Genomic DNA, 20,872 nt, shown 5'->3' on the forward strand with positions numbered 1-20,872 from the left:
AGTGTGCTGAGAACAGTGGGAGAGAACGCTTCATGATGCAGGAGTGGCCAAGAGTGTGAGAGGCTGCGGAGAGGCCAACTAAGACAAGTGTAGGGACAAAAGTTTTTTGAATGTTCAGGTTCTGTTTGAAAAGTTCTGTAACGATCCGATATGAGTATTCAGATGTTAACTACAGTACTTTCCTATCTTTGTAACCCAGTCTGTAAAGCATGATGTCACCTCTTCAAAGAACCAGGTGACGTTCCTTAGGACATCAGGATATCCTCTGAAAGGCTATGCAAACAGCTAAAGTGCTGATAGTGCCTGCCCCTTGCAAATTGTCACAGACAAAAAATATTTTCTGGACAAATAGCTGCACGCCAGATGCCAGAAGCTGTGCCAGTTGCTCCAGTAGAGATGCCACAATTACCATAACAGCACTTGCAGTTGGAACCACAACCTGATTAAGACTCAGCTACCTTCTTCACAGGCTATTTAGGCACCTGTCAGTGGGGCTGTGATCAGAATCAGCGCCTCTTCACTTTCCAAATCACTGGTGGTGACTCGTCCCTTCAGGGGTGGGGAGTGGCTTTGGGTTCACTCATTTAATGAAGAAGTTTCCCCCAGGTTTGTCCAACCATAAAAGCCCTCACCCCACATGGCAGGAGCCAGTTGCTGAGGACATCTATTCCAATGCCACATTTAGGAATGGGGGGATAACCACTAGCATGTCTGCAGACCTGCTGAGCCCACTGTGAGGACTTGGGCCACAGCTCCCGTAGTCCTCTAATATCCAGAAGCCCCTACCTTAAGCAGGAGAAAGAAAGGCATTTTGAGTATCCAAGTACATGTGCTAACTCAAAATCCAGTATTAAGTAGCACACTGGAAGGATGAATATCTCCCCTTCTCCAGTGAATGTCTGTCTCTTTAGGGAAGACCTGGAAGAAAACTGCAGCACACACTTGAAGCCACATCACAGGGAACTTCTTCAGGAGGATCTGGGATCCTCTGCAACCAACATACCTCAGGTCTGTGACTCAGCTTCATGAGAGACCACAATTCCCCACTGTGATGATTCGGTCGGGCAGACTGAGCATGGCCACCAATTCTTTGGCATTCCTCGACATTCCTCCACTTGGGAGGTAGCCTCTATGTCCCCTCCCCTTGAAACTGTGCAGACTTCTGAGAGCTTAACTAAAGAATACAGTGAAAGTGATCTCATGCCATTTTCTAGGCCTAGATCTTAAGACACTGGCAGCTTCCACTTCCTGTGTCTTGGAGTACTCCCTTTGGGGAAGGCAGGAGCTATATAAGAAGTACAACTACCCTGAGGTCACTGTGCTGTGGGGAAGCCAGAACTAGCCACATGGGGGGGCTGCATTCAGGGAGCACTGCCCACCAGCCCCGGCTACTGCAGCCATCTCAGCCCAGCCACCATCTGATTACAGCTACCTGAGAGACCCCGAGCAAGAACTGCCCACATTCACACCCATTAACAAGCAAAACTCAGAAAATAACAAGTGCTGGTGAGCATGTAGAGAATTTAGAACCTTGGTGCATTGCTGGTGGAATGTAAAATGGTTCAGCTGCTGTGGAAGACAGTATGGTGATTCCTCAAAAAAATTAAACATAGAATTCCCATATGATTGAGGAATTCCACATCTGGGTATATACTGAAAAGAATTGAAAGCAGGGACTTGAACAGATATGTGTACAGCAGTGTTCACAGCAGCATTATCTGCAATAACCAAATGGTGAAACAACCCAAATGTCCATTGATGGATACATGGATTTATCCATTTAGCAAAATGTGGTATATGCATATAATGGAATATTATTCAGCCTTATAAAGGAAAGAAATTCTGACACATGCTACATCACAGATGAATCTTGAAGACATTATGCTAAATGAAATAAGCCAGTCACAAAAAGACAAATATTATATTTTTCCACTTATATGAGGTACCTAGAATAGGCAAATTCATAGACCCAGAAAATAGAATGGTGGTTGCCAGAGGGTAGGGGAGCGGGGATGGAAAGTTAGTGTTTAATGGGCATAGAGCTTTACTCTTGGAAAACGAAAAGAGTTCTGTAGATGGATTGTGCTGATGGTTGCACAACATTGTAAATGTCATTAATGCTACAGAACTGCACATTTAAATATGGTTAAAGTAGTCAATTTTATGTCATATTTCTTTTACAAAAAAGAAAAAAATCCACAGAGCTGTTCAAGATAATGATTGTTGTTTTAATCGACTAAGTTTTGAGGCAATTTGTTATACAAAAATAGATAACTGGAACAAGACCTAAATTACTGCTGTTAAATAGATCCAGCATAGACTACTCACCTGTTTCATTTCTAAGGCTACTGTGACCGATTAGCCACTCCCAAATATCCTGTGGTTCAAAACACTTCGATTAGTACTGAGTCCTAACTACCCATGAAAGTCATTGGTCTACCTGGTCTGTCACCCTCCTTGGGTTCCCTTCCTCTGCACTGCCCCAGGGAAGTCCTGAAAACTTAGCCTCACTGATGGTGGGCCGCCACTGCAGGCCAGCCGACGGAGCCAGCAGCTGCTGAAGCACGTCCTGGAAATCTTACCCGCACGTCACGTCTGGATCCTGTGCCAGCTCCAGGGCAAGCCTTTGTCTGGGTCGCCATGCCTATCTCTTCACAGAAAAGGAAACAAAGGGAAAGAATATTGAGTGCTTTTGTGCCTTACACAAGATACAATTTGATTATAGGACCTGCAACTTGCTAGTCCTGAGGGAGCTCTGAATCCTAAAGTAAATATGAAGGTGTTGCCACATCTCTGTGTTTCAAGCAGCTGCCATGCCTTCTGAAAGGCACGAACATAGAGTATTCAGCATGCAGAAGACTGTCAAAGGGTTTATTTTTATTACGTTAAACTGTGCTGTGTTTTCAGTGATCCCAGTGGCCTGGCAATGTGATCCAAGGGAGCCAGCTGGGACCACTATACCATCTGGTCAGATTGGGTGGGAACATGGATGCCAGGAATACGTAGAACTCAGAACCCAAACTTCATGGGGACTTATACTATCTTCTCTCTTTTTTTTTTTTTTTTTTTTTGAGACAGTCTCACTTTCTTACCCCTGGCTAGAGTGCAGTGATGTCATGGTAGCTCACTGCAACCTCAAACCCCTGTGCTAAAGCGATCCTCCTGCCTCAGTCTCCTTAGTAGCTGGTACCACAGGTGTGTGCTATGATGCCTGGCTAATTTTCGTATTTTTAGTAGAGATGGGGTCTCACTCTTGCTCAAGTTGATCTGGGGCTCCTGAGGTCAAGCAATCCTCCTGCCTCAGCCTCCCAGAGTGCTAAGATTATAGGTATGAGCCACTGCACCCAGCCTACTATCTTCTCGTTTCTTAAGATTTGCTATTATTATTTTATTTCAGAGACAGGGTCTCACTGTGTTGCCTAGGCTGATCTCAAATTCCTGGCCTCAAGGGATCTTCCCACGTCAACCTACCAAATAGCTGGGATTATAGGCATAAGCCATGGTGCCCAAATTTCAAGATTTACTATTTCTTATATGCCAACTTTCTTTACTTATTAATCTCCTGAAAAATGTCAGTCATTTCTTTTGGCATACCTCGCAAATGATCAAAGATAAAACCTAAAAGCCGGTGGATTAGACAATAAACTATTAAGAGGAGAAAGACAGAAGTAAAGAAAACAAAGGAGAGAAACCGAAACCAAGCCAAATCAAAATGAATTTAGATATAAACAAATAATGGATCACAAAACACCTTCCTTCCAAGAAGAGAAAAAAGCAATAGAAATTTTATCAGTTATGTAAATCATCATGATTCAGCTCTTCTGCTAATGAATAAGAAATAGGGGTGGGGCAGGAAGACAGAGGATTTAATATTTGGAAATTTATATTGAGTGTGAGTTAATTTCCTTGATTTCTCCTTGGGTGTGAAGCAGCCTCAGAGTAAATGTTTCTAAGTGTGAACTAAAATAAAATTTTAAGGCTCACCCCCCACCGGCTGACTGAATGGATCCCCTCATGGCCAAAGAAATATCCTAAAACTAAATTGCCTGCCAGGAGGAGGGAGGTGAGACATGCCTCATCATGCCACACTCCCTTCTTGGGGACATCCCTTGTAACCCATTGACAGGTCTAAGGGTATGCAAGACAAACCTGCAGGTCCTCTATTTACACAACAAATCTATGTCCAGTGGCTCCTCTCTGATAAACAGCAACTATGTTAAAACATTCCAAGCCTTTAGACAAAGCTCCATGTCTTTAACCAATTACAAGTCAAAGAATCTTTAAACCCACCTATAACCTGTAAGCCACCTCTTTGAGATGGCCCACCTTTCTGGGCCAAACCAATGTATGCCTACCATGTATTGATTTATGACTTTACCTATAACCTCTGCCTCCCTGAAATGTATAAAACCAAACTGTAACCCAGCCACAGCGAGTCCACTTGCTCAAGGCTTCTTGGGAGTGGTTCCAGTTCATGGCCCTCAAATTTGGCTCAGAGTAAATCTCTTTAAAATTATTTTACAGAGTTTGGCTTTTTTCCATTGACAAGACTGACACCCAGACGTGGGGCTCAGAGAAGACTCAGGACCGCCGAAGGAGCCGCACAAAGTCAGCACCAGGTACTGGCATGACCGTTTTGGGCCCTCCGCTCAGAGCTTCTCCTTTGGTGGAACTGGCAAGTGGTCCTGAACTTCAGACCTCCCATTTTTGGTTGATGGTCTTGGTTTTCTCTGAGCTGGTTCTTTTACTAAGAATTGTTGTTTTGGATCCTAGATAAGTGAGAGACTGAGTTCCTCAGCTCTGAAGAGAAGGGGCATCTTAATCACCTCCCAGCCTTGGCAGCCCTGGGTGACCGGGGTCCTGAGTGGGAGTTGCCTGGGGCAATTCCCCAAGACTCGAGTGGCTCTATAGGGAACCCCCCCAACAAATTAATTAAGAGAAGACTCCCCTAGGAAACGCAGCAACTTGGCACCTGGCCTGCCCAGACGTGCGGCCCTCAGCACCCAGGCAGCCAGCGCAGTAGGTCCCTGGACGACCTGGCAGGCACCACCGAGTGCCTCCTGCCGGCCTCCTCAGGAGCCCCAGCCGCTACAAGGCCTGCAGCGTGGTGGGCTCCTGGGTGTGCCCATGGCCCCTGGCACGCAGAGACTCTGAGAATGTCTATGAGGCCATCCTGGATGTGCAAGGCCAGCAGCGGGAGGAGAGCCCAGAGCAGCAGGTACACAGCTAGGCGCTGGGGTAGAGGGGGGCGGGTGGCCGCGCCTGCATGGAGCCAGGGTGCGAGGAGACCTGCTCAGCTTAGCATCCCGCTAGACGCCCGCCACTGTGTTCACGGACTTCGGGCGAACTCACTTTCCCCAAACCCAAAATGAGAGAGGTACAGGCTCACAATCCCTTCTCTGCAATTCCCAAGTGCCAAAGCTCCCTGGAAGCCCAAAGGATTTTGTAATTCACCCGGTGACAAAATTTCATTTGAACCAATATGAGGATGTTGACAGTCTTTATCACACTTGGCGTGAATATTCATGTTTTGCTGCAGAAATGCAACTAAACTTAATCGCAGGGTGCAGCCCAAGCCCTGCCAGGAGGTTATGTAACCTCTGGCGGGTGTGTGCTGTCCTGCAGCTGATCTGTAGTCTGAAACGCACCTGGACGTGGGGTGGGGCTTGCGGCCCTGCACTGGCTCCAGCGGCCTCGCCTCTCTCCCGGGAGCTTGGGGGTTCAGAGGAGATGGATGTGAATGGCAGGCATCCATTTCCCTTTTGGGCTGTTTCCAACATTTCAGTTTCTTTCTTTTTTTCTTTCTTTCTTTCTTTTTTGAAAAAACCAAAACCCAGGCCAGGCGTGGTGGCTCACGCCTGTAATCCTAGCACTCTGGGAGGCCGAGGTGGGCGGATCGTTTGAGCTCAGGAGTTCGAGACCAGCCTGAGCAAGAGCGAGACCCCATCTCTACTAAAAATAGAAAGAAATTATATGGACAGCTAAAAATATATAGAAAAAATTAGCCGGGCATGGTGGTGCATGCCTGTAGTCCCAGCTACTCGGGAGGCTGAGACAGGAGGATCGCTTGAGCTCAGGAGTTTGAGGTTGCTGTGAGCTAGGCTGACGCCACGGCACTCACTCTAGCCTGGGCAACAGAGTGAGACTCTGTCTCAAAAAAAAAAAAAAAAAAAAAAAAAAAAACCAAAACCCAAAACCTCTCCATGAGTTTGTTTCAGAAAGAAGACCAGTTATGGTAAGGGTGGGGGGGTTCTCTCTTCCGAGTCCAGTTGTGTTAATTTGGGAAATTGAAAATAGAGCATGTTTTAAAAACACTCTTACATCCTCAGAATCCTTCCGCGGGCCCTGACATCTCGGACTTTAGCAACTTTTCAGGGAGGGGCGCCCTGAGGAAAACAAGATGCGCAGAAACCGTCTGACCCCTTCGCCAGGGGCGTGATTTCCCACGGGCGGTTCACTTCTGGGGGGCTCACTTCCTGTCGGGGTCTTGGTTTGTTCCTCAGCCCAAAGGGAGGGGCAGAGGCTTGGATTTGACTCCCCTGGGTGCCCTGCCAGCTGCTGATGAGCCACCTAACTGCCCCAGCCCAGTGTCCCCAGTGTAAGCACTGTACCTAAGGATCAGGGTTGTGGAGACCCTTAAATGGGGCGGGGTGCGGAAGCGCTGGGCAGTAGCGGGCGGTCCCCTCAGACGACCTGGGGTCCCCCTCAGTGCGCTTCCCTTCGGGTCTGCGCAGCCTTCACTGGGGTTTCTTCGGGGGCAGCCCTCCCCCTGGTGGCCAGGGTGGGGAACAGCACCTGGCGGACCGGGATGCAGGTGGGGCCACGTGCCCCGTGGCTCTGCCAGCAGGCAGGCAGCTTCTCTGGGGTAGGTGGCTGGATGCCAGCTCTCCTTCCCCCAGAGCCCCTTCCTTTCTGGGCAGGCTCCCGGTGGCGCGCTCCCGGGCCCATTCTCTGTCCCAGTGACGGTGAGAGTGTGCCTGCCCCTCTGAGCTGTGCCCTGGAGGTGGGGGAATGGCCTTGCCCTTGGACAGTGTGCACAGAGAGTGTGCGCTGAGGAGGGGCGAGGCAGCCCTTGACCATGAACCAGGGCTCTGTAAGTCTGCCCAGGGGCCAGCACCTAAGAGCCCAAACCAAGGAGGAAGGAGATCCCCCAGGTCCTGGCATCTCCAGTTGCTGAAGGCAGGTGCGAAGGTGAGGATGAGAACGGCGTGTAGACAACTGGCCAGAGCCGCTATATGGCCGAGGGTGGAGCCTTCCCCAAGTTTAAGTGGAGGGGCAAGAGCCAGGAGACTGGGAGGCTGAGGATGGGGAGGAGGAGGCTGCTGAGAGGGGATCCTGGGAGAAAAGATGAGGGAGGGCCCAGAACAGAGAGGCAAGGATGTGAGGAGGGAGGCGACCAGGGTCACTTGGGAGGGTGAAGGGTGCCTGTCTGCAGGGCATCAGCTCAGGGCTTGGGGCAGGCTACTCGGCAGGCCCAGGGCACCCCCAGAAGAGAGGAGCCTCTGCCATGTACGGCTTTTTACAGCCTTGTCATTCACCATTCACTCAAATAGCACATACTGACACCTGGTGTGTGCTGGTCACCCTGCTGCACACTGGGGACCCAAAGCATCATAAGACACAGTCCCAAAGGAGCTAACAGTCCCGTGGGCTCTCATTCAAAGGCTTGCACCCAGGGTTAAGCTCCCGGCATCTTGGAAGGCAGGCATAGGTACCCCAATTTGCCCTGAGTACAAACAGGTTCAGAGAGGTTTAGTGACTGGCCAAAGGTCACACAGCCAGGAAGTGGCTGTGTCCAGGTCAGTTCTGGGCCCTATTTCAGCCAGGTGGCCTTCAGAGTTAGCCACCCTGTTACCCTCAGCAAGAACAGTACAAGCCAAAGGCAAACAAGTGCTCACTTTTCTGCACACACCTATGTGCCCAGCCCTGTCGTGGCCATGAATTCCAAACCCTGACCTTGCTATCTGCAGCTGAGGGTGCAGTAGGAGAATCTGACATCCCAGGAGAGGGCAGAAGCAAAGGCTTCTGAGGAGGGAGAGATGGAGGAGGGAGGTGAGCTGGGTGGACATCTCTCCTCCAAGGTGGCCACTCAGGGAGCCAGGGAAGCCTGGAGAAAGCCTCTGAGGCCCCTCCCCCGAGACCACAGTCCTTATTTCTGGGTGCGGTCACCATCCCACCCCAGAGGCGGGAGAGCCGGCCGGGAGCCCACTGCTGCTGCCGGACACTGGCCACTGGGAGGAAGAGTTACGACCCAGTTGCCACTTCTTACACAAACAGCCCAGGAGGCGCCGCACCTGAGCAGGCAGCCTGCACAGGAAGGAGCCCAGGGCCCTCGTCCTCCCTCCTCCAGGAACTGTGAGTGGACCCCCCACCTGGGGAAGGGGGCGGCCACGGTTCCCTGTCCTCCCCCCTCCCCCAGACTCCCCACTAGGCCCTTCCCTATCCCGTCCAAAAACTCACCTGGTGACCCCTCCTCTCTGGATCGCAGACCCGCTCCCACTTCCTGGGGCAAACTCCAAGGGAAGCCCGAGGTGTCCATGTCTGAGATACAGCAACTGGCCTTGGGACAGATCCACCTGTCCTCTCTCGGGGCCAGCCAAGGGCCTTTGGAAAGTGGGGTTGGTAACAGCAGGGGCCCTGCAGCTAAGCTGAGGGGACTCCAGGGAGCTCCCCGCCCCCCACTAGGGCAGCCCTGGGTTGCTGGCTGCTTTCCACACACCTGGCCTGACTTTCCCTCCCCGTGACTCACCTGCTGCCCCAGGGCCCGGGAGCCCCGCTGCCCAGACTGTGACCTGGCTTGTGAGAGAGCAGGTTCTTGGGTCACCCCCCACCCCACATAGCTCTGGCCACCCGGAGCTCTCCCCACCTACCCCTCCGTCCCCTGCAGGCTGGGAGGTGGCCCCATGGTCCTCTGGGGATCTCCCTGGAGCCCCGGCCTCATTATTCGCCTCTCAGCCCCTGGTTCCCGGCAGCCCCAGGCCTCCTGAGATGGGCCCTTGACAAGCCCACCCACCTCCTCTCCTCCTTCCCGGGCCCCAGCAGTCGGCCTCCCTCTGCACCTATTTTCTCTGCCCTTCCTAGAGCTGACCGAGTCCAGCAGTGGGAGGGGATGGGCATCAGTACTGAAATGTCAGCCTGCACGGGTGGTCAGTGCCAGGCCCTGGGGCATGGGAAGCACATGACACGACGTGACAATGCGATATGCTGTGGTTGTGATATGATGTGGTGGCGTGTCTGCTGGGTGCAGGATCTAGCTGGGAGAGGAAGTTCTAGGGCTGCCTCCTGGAGGAGGAAAGTGTTGCCAGAGGTAAAATCTAAAGGTTTCTACGATTCCCTCCCATGAAACCCTCTGGACCCGGGGCTTTTTCAGTGGCAGATTTTTTTCTCAGTGTTAATTAGATCTATGCAAGTATCTACTAGTTCTCTAGTTAATTTTGGTCATTTTATATTTTACTACAAAAGCATTTGTTTTCTCTAGATTTGTATATATTATGCTTTTAAAATTTATTAATTTCTTTGTGGCCAAGTAAATGATTTTTTTCTAAGTTTTTCATAGACATATGGAAAAAATGTACACTTTCTATTTAAAGGATAAAAGGTCCCTCATGTATCAAATCAAGTTTATTTTTGTGTGTGTGAGTGTGTGTGTTTTTTTTTCTTTTTTTTTTTTTTTTGTTTTTTTATTTTAAATCAAGTTTATTAAGTTTATTGATTATGTATAATTCAAAGTTTCACTTCCTTTGTATCCTTTTTGGTTTTTGTCTTTTATGCTAATTCTGATGAAGTTTTATTAAACCTCCCTCTCAAATTTTCCCTATAAAGTTCTTCTGGTGCTTTTATTAGTTTTTGCTTTTCATATTTAACGATGCTGCTTTTGGGAGCGTGCAGATTTTGAGTATTCTATCTTTATGAATTGTGCATTCCTGTCACTACATGTCATCTCTCTTTATCGTGTTTTAGTGCTTAATCTTACATTTTACCCTTCTATTTTTAATACGGCCACTCTTTATTTTACATTATATTACATTAAAAATAAATCTTTTTATTTTCAACCATTATCATTTTTTAAACTGTATGTCTTGTATACATCATATCACTGCATTTTAAAACCTGAGCTGACTCTTTTACTAGGAGAATTCGATCTGTTCGAGCTTCATTTAATAACTGATAGGCTAATTTTATTTATTTATTTTCCACTGAGGAGTCATAAATTCTAGACATCCTATTTCACACCTGAAAACTTCAGCATGCATTTCTGAAAAGTAATGTTTTGTTTTTCATAACCACCCTACCATTATTATAGCTGACAAAATTAACATTCATTCCTGAATGTTGTCTAAGACCTGGGCTATAGTCAAATTGCCTCCGTTGTCCTAACACATCTCTCTCTCTCCCTCAGTCTCTCTCTCTCCTGGTTTGTTTGCACCAGGATCCAGTCCAAGGTCGTGCCTTGCTTCTGGCTGTCTCTTTAATCGCTTTTGAACACCCCCCACCCTTTCCTTTGCCTTGACGCTGACTCGTCAAGAGACCAGACCAGTTGCCCCGTGGGGTACCTGTCTGTCGTGTGTGCTGGCTTCCTTGTGGCAGCGTTTCCCTGTTCTAACCCGTGTGACCCGTGAAGCCGTAGGGTCTGAAAGGTTCAGGCGCAGGGATCCCCAGGGCTCAGCGACAGATGACGCTAAGGAGGCAGGAGTCACAGATGATTCTACCTGTGTAACAGGTGATGCTGACACGAGAAAGGGAGACAATTTGATTTTGGACATCTTCCCAGGCCTACAAAGGACACCCGGCAGCAGTTGGATGTGTGAGCCTAGAGAGGGGTTGCGAGTTGGTGACCTACAGCTGGTCGTGCTCTCGCAGGCGGCAGAGCGAGAAGCCAGGTGAGACACCCGGCACTGAGGCCGTGGCAGAGGCGGCGCAGCCCCAGCCCAGTCGGGCTGAAGGAGGACCGGATCTGTCATCAAGGGAGTGTGGAAGGCCTTCCGACCAGGGGGCTGGTGTCTAAGTGAGGGACAGAGAAGTCAGCTCTGAAAAGGAGGCAGGGAGAAAGGAATTAGTCGGTAAAAGGCGATGCGAGCTGGGCCCAGGGAGCACCCAGGCCACTTCTTTGTTCCTGCCCAACATCTTACTTGCCTCTGTGAGTACACAGCTGTGAGATCTGGGTTATCGATATCTTATTATTGGTAATAAATACAATTAATGCAATTGTCCCATCCATCTGCAGCACTAAATACTTTGAAAAGCACTTTCAAGAACATTTCCTCATTCTATCTTCACTACAATTTCTGGAATGGGCAGAGTAGACATTTTATACCTGGGGAAACTGAGGCAGGGAGGCATTGTGACTTTCTGAAGGTCACCCAAGCGGCAAGTGGCCAAGTCAGGACTGTGTGACCCCAGTGGTCCTCTGAAAGTCACGTCTCCTTCCTCCTTCCCTAGGTGGACAAACCCCCGGAGCCCGTGTGTGCCAACGTAGAGAGGCAGCCTCAGGCCACTTCTCCGGGCGTTGCCGCGGCCCCCCACCCCAGCCCTGTGTGGGGGACGCACACAGGCACCAGCACTGGGCGCCCCTAGTACTAAAACCCGGACACGGGCGTGACGACCTGGGAGTCGCCCTTTGAGACTGCTGAGGTCTCCGCTATCCCAGCCACCTCCCCGACCTCCGTGGGCAGCCGCGAGAGCCTGGAGACCAAGTGGAGTCAATGCTGGGATGAGGAGAGCCGCAGGGTCTTCTGCAGCCCCTTGACGGGCGACAACGCCTGGGAGGGGATGCGCCCGAGACTGGCCCCGGCCGCCCCAGGGACCAGAGGGCGAGGGGCGGGGCTATCTGCGATCCCTCTGGCCCCGCCCCCTGCTCCACTCGGCCCCAGGGACCCAATGGCAAGGGGTGGGCTGGTCCCTGCAGCTCCCCATTCCCAAGACGGACTACCCTGAGTTGCTGACCAGTTACCCAGAGGAAGACTATTCCCCCTGGGCTCCCTCGGGAGCCCGGCCCCACCTCTCCCTTCACCACACCCCCCGGCTGGTCTTGTCACATCAGCCAGGACAAGCAGAAGCTTTACACCAACCACTTCACCCCAGAGCAGGTAGGGGCAGTGGGCAGATGGACCCAGACAGCCGCGGGTGGCTCCTCTCTACTTTCCTCACTATGAGCTCCCCTTGGCACTCTAAACCGCAGCTCCCACGCAGACCCTAAGCCAGCCCAAGACTCGGAGTCGCCTGCATCTGCCTCTCCGAGCTTCCTGCTGCTGACCTGGACACCGGTTGGAGGGAGCCTTTTCTCTCCTCTCACGAGCTGGGTGGGGGGCCCTGATCCTCCCACTCCCCACAGCGGGTGAGGTTGGAGGACCAGCACGGGAAACAAACAATACTTCTACAGCCCAGACGACTCCTCCGTCCAGTCGGAGCTGCCCCAGGTAACCAGCTGGGGAGAGACGGGGAGACTATATATGACAGTGTCTTCCTCCCCAGGTCCCTGTCCCTGCTCCTCGAAGCATGCACAAATCTAGCCATGACAGTGACACTCCAGCCCAGGCCAGCCCTCCTGAGGAGAAGGTAAGGGGATGACATGAAGGCCCTGGCAGGACCACCACAGAAGAAACGGGGAGTTTCTGGAGATCCTGGAGGCAAAGACTGGGTGGGACACATCTGTCTCCCCCATGGCCCCAGCACTAGCCCCCAGAGGTGGGTAAGGCTGGGAAGTGGGAAGGAATCTCTCCTGTCGCTGCTGCCAGGGAGCAGGTGCCACCTGCTCCAGCCAGGAGGCTGGGCTGGTACGGAGCGTTCAGTGGAGACACAGGCCCAGCCCGTGGGGGGTTGCAGCCGAGGGGGAGACTGGCCTCTGCCCCCCATGCCTCACTCTCTGGACTCCCTGCTCGTTCCCCTTCTCTTAGATCAGGACCCTGGACAAGGCAGGAGTGCCGCATCGCACCAGGACGGTGGACAAGGGAAAGCGGCCTGGGCAGGGTGGGCCTTAAAGATGAAGTTCACTCCCCACATGCCAGGCTCTTATTAATCTTCATAGTGACCTCATGAGAGGTCCTGTGAGGAACCTGAGGCACCGAGAGATTAAAATGACTTGCCCAAGGTCACCTGGCTACCAGGTGTTAGATTTGGGAGTCCACCCCTCACAGTCGGGTGCCCTAGGCCTGTTCCTAAGCTCTGTGCCCTGCTCCTGGGGCTAGGAGGGGCCTCAGCCTAGACCAAATCTAAGTCCTGCCCACCCGCTGCTTCCCCACCCCCATCTAGGAGGAAGCACTGGAGGGCCTCCTGGCCGGTGCTGGAGGGTGGTGTCCTGACGTTCTTCAAGGACTCACAGACCCCAACTGCAGTTGGCCTGGTGAGGCCCAGGCCCCCAGGGCAGGGACCCCCCCCCCAGCCACCCTGTCTGGCTTAGAACAGACCAGATCTGAGACAGCGGTCTGTGAGTGTCCAAGGAGCTGGGCCTTGGCAGGGAGCGGGTGACGACAGCAGGTTCACCCCAGGACAAGCAGTTTTAGCCACTCGGGGATGGGGAGCAGTCCTTGAGGGTGGACAGCTCGAGGCTGGAGGGCGGGGAGGCTGGGGCTGAACACACCTGCTCACAGGGACGGGGCTCTGCTCCTTCCGTCTGTCTCCTGGGCGGACAAGCAGCAAGGGACAAGCCAGCCAGCAGGATCTCTGAGTTCCAGGAACCGTTGGGTCCCTTTCACCCAGCCACCTCATCCTGTCCCTACAGCCACAGTGTGGTAGCAGGCCTCTCGGAGCTGAGGGCTCCCTGTGACCCTGCCCACCCTTCCTCCCCGTCCCACAGAGGCAGTCTTCCAGGTTCTGCACCCCTGAGTACACGGTGGAGCTGAAAGGGGCTTCTCTCTCCTGGGTCCGCAAAGGCAAATCCAGAAGGAGGGAAGTGTCGTCCTGTTGTCCAGGGACCCTCACTGTAGGCAAGCCCCAAAGAGGAGCACCTGGGAAGAGCTGGGGCTGGAATTCTCAGGGCTCAAGGCCATGGATTCTGTAGTTCCCTCCCCAGGAGCTGAGTTACTCGTCCTTGCCCTGGAGGGTGGTGAGAAGTAGAGGCCTCTGGGAGATGGGACCCTGTGTGCCTAGAACAGTGGCCGCTAGAATGGTGGCAGCATCCCAACCTGAGGCAGGAAGCTCCCCGGCCCTAGTGCTTACTCTGATGGGCTGGGCAACCTGCTCTTTCTCCCCGGGTCCCCATCCTGCCCCTGGGCCAGAGCCCAGCTTCCCACTGGACTGGGTCCCCAGTGGGTAAGCCAGGGCGGTGGACGGGCTGCCAGGCTCCCCCAGCAGGCGAGGGTCCTCCCACGGCACGCCCTTCACTGTTCACGTGCTGTCTCATTTTTCTTTTTCTTTTCTTTTTCTATTTTTTGGAGTTAGAGTCTCATTCTGTCACCAAGGCTAGAGTGCCATGGCATCATCATAGCTCACAGCAACCTCAAACTCCTGGGCTCAAGCAATCCTGCTGCCTCAGGCTCCCGAGTAGCTAGGACTACAGGCACACACCACCATCACACCACCATGCTTGGCCAATTTTTTAAAAATTTTTTGTAGAGACAGGGTCTTGCTTTTTTGTCCCAGCTGGTCTCAAACTCCTGGCCTCAAGCAATCCTCCGGCCTCAGCCTCTCAAAGTGCTGGGATTAGAGACGTGAGCCACTGCACCCAGCCTAAACCTTAGCTCTTAAAAAATGTCTAGTGTGTAGCTCCACAAACATGGGATCTAGAGGCATGAGGCCAGTGTCTGCAAAAGAGCTCCCTGGAGGTTTAGTTAGGAGTCTCAGGGCTGTTGGGTACCATATGGTGATGATAGCCAAAAGCATAACCTTGTACCTCGGCTGAGAAAAAGCCATTCTGCAAGGAGCCTGAGTGTGTAGCTTTCTGATGATTCACCAAGGTTCATTCAGTTCTACAACCAGGATATCTACAGAGCAGAGTTGGAAAACTGGTTTCGTCTCATGAGCTACTCTGATTTGGAGCTACCTTGAGAATTCTGGAGCCTTCTCCAGGCTTGGCAGGGTAGGGTTCTGTGATCAACTAGCAATGTCTGCTATAGTGTCACGTGGAGGAGGGACATCACATTTGCTAGCCATGTGCCTTCCCTGACCTCGAGGGACAGCCTTCCAACAGTTCTCTTATGAAGGTCATCTGTGGGCTTTTGATGAAAGTGTCGGAGCAGGACTTTCTGAGCTGTCTGTGCTGGCCAGGAGCAGGAGGCAGATGGTGCTGTTGGAAGCTGCTCAGGCCAAGGGGAGGCTGACAGTCCTGAGTGGAGGTCAAGGAACCCCCTGCCTCCTGGCTAGCTGGCGGCCACCCTCTCTCCACTCCGGGTGGCCTGTAGGCAACTCCAGGACGTTCCTCAAGAGACAGCCCAAAATTCTATATCATCAAGGACAGATGGGTTAGTGGGGCCCAGGAGATGTCCACACCAGGTCTTCCTAGTCACCCCAAAGCCACAGAAAACGTTAGTATCAGTCCCCCAAGAGCCGCTAGTACCCTCAGCCTGCCTGTGCGTGCGGCAGGATTGACGTGTCCTGCAGTACGTTGCTGGGTAGCTATGTAGCTTGGCCACATTTTGTTTTTTTAACCAGAACGAATCTGCAGAACAGCTTTGTCTTCTGCATGAAACTTTCAGATACGAGCTGACTATGTTTTGAGAGAGCTGCCACAGAGAATGGAGGTTGTTTTAGAAATGTCATTAGGCCACTCTCTGAGGTCATCCCCAGCGGGGCCCCTGCCTGCTTAGATCACAGTGGGGCTGTGCTGGCCACCGCTCAAGGGTCTCTGGTCATTGCAAGGGAGGTGGAGGGGTGGAACATGCGTTTTTCTTTTTTTCTTCATTTTTAAAGCAGTTTAAATATTAATAATATTCATGTATGAGTTTAAAAGGACAGTCGAAGGACAGTCCTCTCTGATGCTAGAAGTTGTTCCTTGTTCGAGACAGCTTCTGCTGCCTCTCCCACTGGACCTAAAGGGCAGGGTTGGCGGGGGCTGCCACTGCCCAACATTGACATTAACCCTGAACTTGGTCCTCAGAGCCAGAGGCTACGGAGGATCCATCCACTCAGAAAGGGCTTGGAGCTTCAGGCCTGTTGTAGCCAGTTTTCTTCTGGCATTTTGTTTAATTTCTGCTTCTCGAATTTCTGCATCTCAGTAAAGTGGGCTGGGGGGTGAGAGAGGGTGGGGACTCCTGGCTGCTAAAGGAGGGCAGCACTCTAGGTCCTCAGTGAGCATATGGGAGGGGCACGGAGGACACTCGCTTCCTCTGGGATCCGCTTTCAAATCCTCTCTCCCCACATCTCCTTCCCTGTCAGTTCCAGTGGCAGAGGCTGTCCCTCAGGAAGCTTCCCTTCCTTAGATTTCTGCAGGCCAGTGCTCTGGGTGAGGGCCGCCACGTCCTTCGGGGGCTCATGTGGAGGTGGGTTGGGGCAGGGGAAGTTTCCCCGACAGCTGAGCCATGCAGATCTGCGCTCCACTGCCACTAGCTATGTGCCCATGAGGAAGCTGCTAAAACTCACTGAGCCTTGGTTTGGTCATCTGTAGCACAGAGAAGCTGTCACCCACTGCTTTAAGTGTGGGGGAAGCCCTTGGTTTCATTAGGCTCTGAGTTCCTGGGGGTAGGGGACAGGTCACCTCCATCTCTGTACCCACCTCCCTCAGTGCCAACACCCAGGGCAGACTCAGGGAACCAGAGATGACCCAGTGATTTGTGTCCCTCTAGCTACAGAGTCGCAATGGCTCGGAGTACCTGATCCAGCATGACTCAGGCCATCATCAACACCTGGCACAAGGCCATTGCCCATGGCATCCAGGAGGTGGTAGGCAGGGCCTGAGGTCTCTAGGGCCACTAGGGAGGGGTGGCCAGCTGTTATACAGGGCAGCTGTGCCCACTGTGGGACACAGGGAGCTCCATGGCACCAGTGGGCAAGGGCCACTCCCTGCAAATGCAGTGTCCCCTGCATGGCTGGGATGGCAGGATGCCAAAGCAACTGCCTTCTGTCATCTGTGAATCCAGCCTGGGGGTGGCCCTGCAGGCACCCTCTCCACGTGCAGTGGGGAGCTCACCCTAGAGGAATTTCCCATTTTGAGGGAGGCAGGAGGAAAAGTAAATATTCTGGAAACCAACTTCAGGCTGGAATGGCAGGCTGAAACTAGAAGGTAAAGTTTGAAAGTATTGATTTCAAGAGTCTCCCATTTCTTAGGTTCAAAATATCAATTGTATAAGTAGAGATAGGTCAGGTCCCCTCTGACAACTATTTACCTGGAAATGACCTGGGGGGTTTTGACCCGTAATTCCCTATGAACCAACACTGGGTGCAGCTTTTGGCTGTATTAATAGAGGTAGGAACCCAGAGCCAGAGAGGTGATGTTGGTGCAGTTGTCGGCAGTACTCCGGCCCCAGCCGGAATTAGAAGCTCAGAACTGGGAGCCACTTACTGGGTTACGTCTACAAGAGCTGAGGAAAATACAGGAAGAGGGGCCAGGCACTGGGAGGTGGGTAGGGGAGGACAGGATGACTGATTCCAACACCTGTTCAGCTCCGAGCAGCTAAAGGAGGCCAATGTGCTGAGGTTCCATAGTAAAGGTGAGGGGAGTTAACCTGGGTAAGGGAAGAGAGATCGCTTTGCCTGAGGACCGTGCCTGCTGGGAGGGCATTTCAGGTCCCTTGCCCTGCCCCAGAAGGACCCCCAGCTGGCCCAAGGTCCTCCCTCTCTGAAGCTAAGTGATTGCGGTCTGCAGACTTGCCCGCTCCCCCCACCCCCACCGCCCCGGAGGAGGAAAGTGAGAGTGACAATGTGGCCTTCCGGTCTAGTGAGCCCTGGGAAGCTGGCAGGAGAAAAGGATGACACGCGGCTGAGTCTCAGTGTGTGCAGGGCACGGGGTGGGGAGCATCCCAGAGACCTCTCTCAGCGGGTGGTGATGCCCCGCTGGGGCCTGCCCTGCCAACAACCCAGATGCAACTGACAACTCACAAGGTCCTACTTTCCCCTACATTAGGTGCGCCCACCCTGGGCCCCAGGGGTCTGCAGAGCGCAAGTTTCTGCAGGGGCGGCCCATGCTGCTGCCGCTGCGGTAGAAGGGCTACATCAAAGGTACCGGCTTGCAGAGGGCACGGTAGAAGGGCTACATCAAAGGTACCGGCTTGCAGAGGGCACGCACGGGTGACGCAGGGCCGGACGACGGCCGCTGGGCGGCGCTGACGAGTCTGTCCCCCAGACCAGGTTCAGCCGCGCGCTGGCCGCACTGTGCCAGCGGCAGCGGAGCCTGGTGCTGCGCTTCGTGCCCTGGTGGGTCGCGGTGCGCGGTACTTGGGGTGGGCTGGGCCGGGCCTCCTGCCAGGACTGCAGGATGGAGACCCCTGGGTGGGCGCAGGGTTGAGTGGGGAAAGAACAGGAGGCCTTGAGTAGGAATCACAGCAGGGGCTTCAGCCCCACCCCTCCCAACCCGGGTCCGCGCCTCCCTCCATCCCAGGGCTGGACATGGACAGGCTGTACCGCATCAGTGGAAACCTGGCCACTATCCAGAAGCTGCGCTACAAGGTGGACCACGGTGAGGCCAGTCCCCATGCCTCTCCCCAGGGTCTGAAGGCGCTAAGGGGCCCTGACCTCCCTTCCTCCGCCCCAAATGAGCGTCTGGACCTGGGAGACCGACGCTGACACTGGGAGGACGTGCACCTTATCACAGGCGCGCCGAAGCTCTTCTTTCGGGAGTTGCCCAGAGGTGGGGTGGATGGGGCAGGAGAGGAACTGTCCTGCCTAGGGCCACCGCCTTGGCCAGGCTCTGTGCCACCATGCTTGCTGACCCCGCTCCCCTCGCAGAGCCCACCCTCCTCCTCCTCCCTCCCTGTCTGACTCCCTCCCTCTGATCCTTCCCTTGCTTGAGTTGCACGACCAGGCCCAGCGCAGCCGCTGTATTCGTGACCTGGTGGGTTCGCTGCCTGCCCCCAACCGCGACACGCTGCGGCTGCTCTTCCAGCACCTGTGCCGGTGAGCCGGGCGGGTAGGTGGGAATGGGGTGGTGGGTCCTGGCAGGACCCCCTCCACGGCTCCCTCCAGCTCTGGGCCCTGATTCCACCTGCCTGGCCGCAGGGTGATGGAGCACGGCAAGCAGAAACGCATGTCGGTGCAGAGCGTGGCCATCGTGTTCGGGCCCACGCTGCTGCGGCGGGAGACAGAAGAGACCAGCATGCCCATGACCATGGTGTTCCAGAACCAGGTGGTGGAGCGCATCCTGCCGCAGTGCTCGGATATCTTCCCGCCGCACTGACTGCGGACCTGCGACTGGGGGCGGCTGGAGGCCACCCAGCTGGACTTCAGGAGACCCTCCGCCTCCCCCGCGTCTGCAGGCGGTTGTGACGTCCTCACCTCTCGGTTCTGAGGCTATGGTGACCCCTGGTGGGCAGTTCGCAAAATGTGATTTTTTTCTGAGGCATGTCCTGTTTGGGGTTAATTGGGTTCTGCTTTGTATGGCAGTGTCGCCCCCTGTGCGCATGCGACAGTGTGCGGCTGAGTGTTTTGGGAGAGACCATCCTGGGAGGAGAAATTTGGTGAGGGGGCTTCCCGGCTTCGTCGGGCCTTCCCCTGAATGAGGCCCTTCACCAAGACCCTGTGTGTCCCAGTCCTATGCGGACCGTGAAGCAGCTAAGACAACTGCCCCGCTGCCCAAACAGGACTGACCCGGCCTCCAGCGTGGGCAGCCGGACCTGCCCTCCTCAGGCCTCAGGGATGATGTTGCTGCGGGCCTGCCGGCAGGCTGGCTACAACCCAGTTTCACCTGCTTTCCTGTTCCTGTTCCGGCTCCATGCTCCTGCCCTCCCTGACCCGCTGGTGTTCTGCGCAAGGGTTCTTCATGTTGGCTAAATGTGCACTCTGAACCTGCCACTTGACATGCACCGTTTCCACACACCATCCCATTTTACAGATGAGGAGACTGAGGCTTGCAGAGGCAAAGCGACTTCTTCAGGGCCCAGTAGAGGATCTGACTCCCCAGAAAAGGCTCCTCTCACACTAGAGCACAGCCGGGGGGTGGGGTGGGGGCCCTCTAGCTGTCAGGTATCCCTGCCTGGTGCCCACCTAACCTGAAGAGTTGAGAGAGGCTGCGGGGTGGGGCAAAGGACACAACCCCAGGATAGGAAGTGTGAACCCTGGGGTCTGCAGCCCCTCCCTCCTCAGACACGAGCCACCTCAGTTTACAGATCTCGGCCCCCCGCCCTACCCTCCTGTTCATTTTTTCAAAAAATGACAGCTACTATTTATTGGACATTGGTACCACACCAAGCATTTTACTTGGCCTATCTCCTTGTTACTCACAGCCAATATTTATTGTCTGCTCTTCTGTGCCACACAGTGTGTCCTGGGCCGGGGACTGCACACACTGCCTGCCCTGGTGGAGCTTATAATCCAGTGGGTGGGGCTGACCCACGCCCACGCCCACCCCAGTGCCAGCAGGGCCAGGGCAAGAGTATACACAGAAGCCTTGCACCGTATGTCTGGACATTTGGAAGTTATAAATCAAACTAACAACTGTTAAATATGTTCTATTCCCCTACTCTGACATATGCTCTGATAGTGACCTGGAAGGCCAGGTTCTAATTTAAAACTTCTGTGACTTCCGAGTTCCCTGCCCCAACGTGGGCATGAGAAGAGCTGGCCTGGCTCTCAGCCTGCCCGCTTGTCTTCCCACCCCCAGCCATCTTGGCCCAAGGAGAGGTTCCCATGCACACGTGTGGACACTCTAGTCCCTGTGTGCAGCTGCCCATACCTCCTGCAACCCGCTGCCACTTGGCTACCCCACTGGTGACACAGTCCACCCTTGAGGGACATTCTGGAGTCCCTCGTATTGGGAGTGTGGTCTAAAGGGGAGGGTCTGGCCTTCGAG

At 53.7% G+C, this 20,872-nt stretch overlaps 1 pseudogene; it reads left to right on the forward strand.

The window, feature by feature from the left end:
- The first annotated feature begins 707 nt into the window (after positions 1-707).
- Positions 708-19,405, forward strand: LOC138398830 (rho GTPase-activating protein 27-like; annotated as a pseudogene).
- The last annotated feature ends 1,467 nt before the right edge of the window (positions 19,406-20,872 follow it).

This window comes from Eulemur rufifrons, chromosome 18, assembly GCF_041146395.1.
Source record: "Eulemur rufifrons isolate Redbay chromosome 18, OSU_ERuf_1, whole genome shotgun sequence".
NCBI classification, from domain to species: domain Eukaryota; kingdom Metazoa; phylum Chordata; class Mammalia; order Primates; family Lemuridae; genus Eulemur; species Eulemur rufifrons.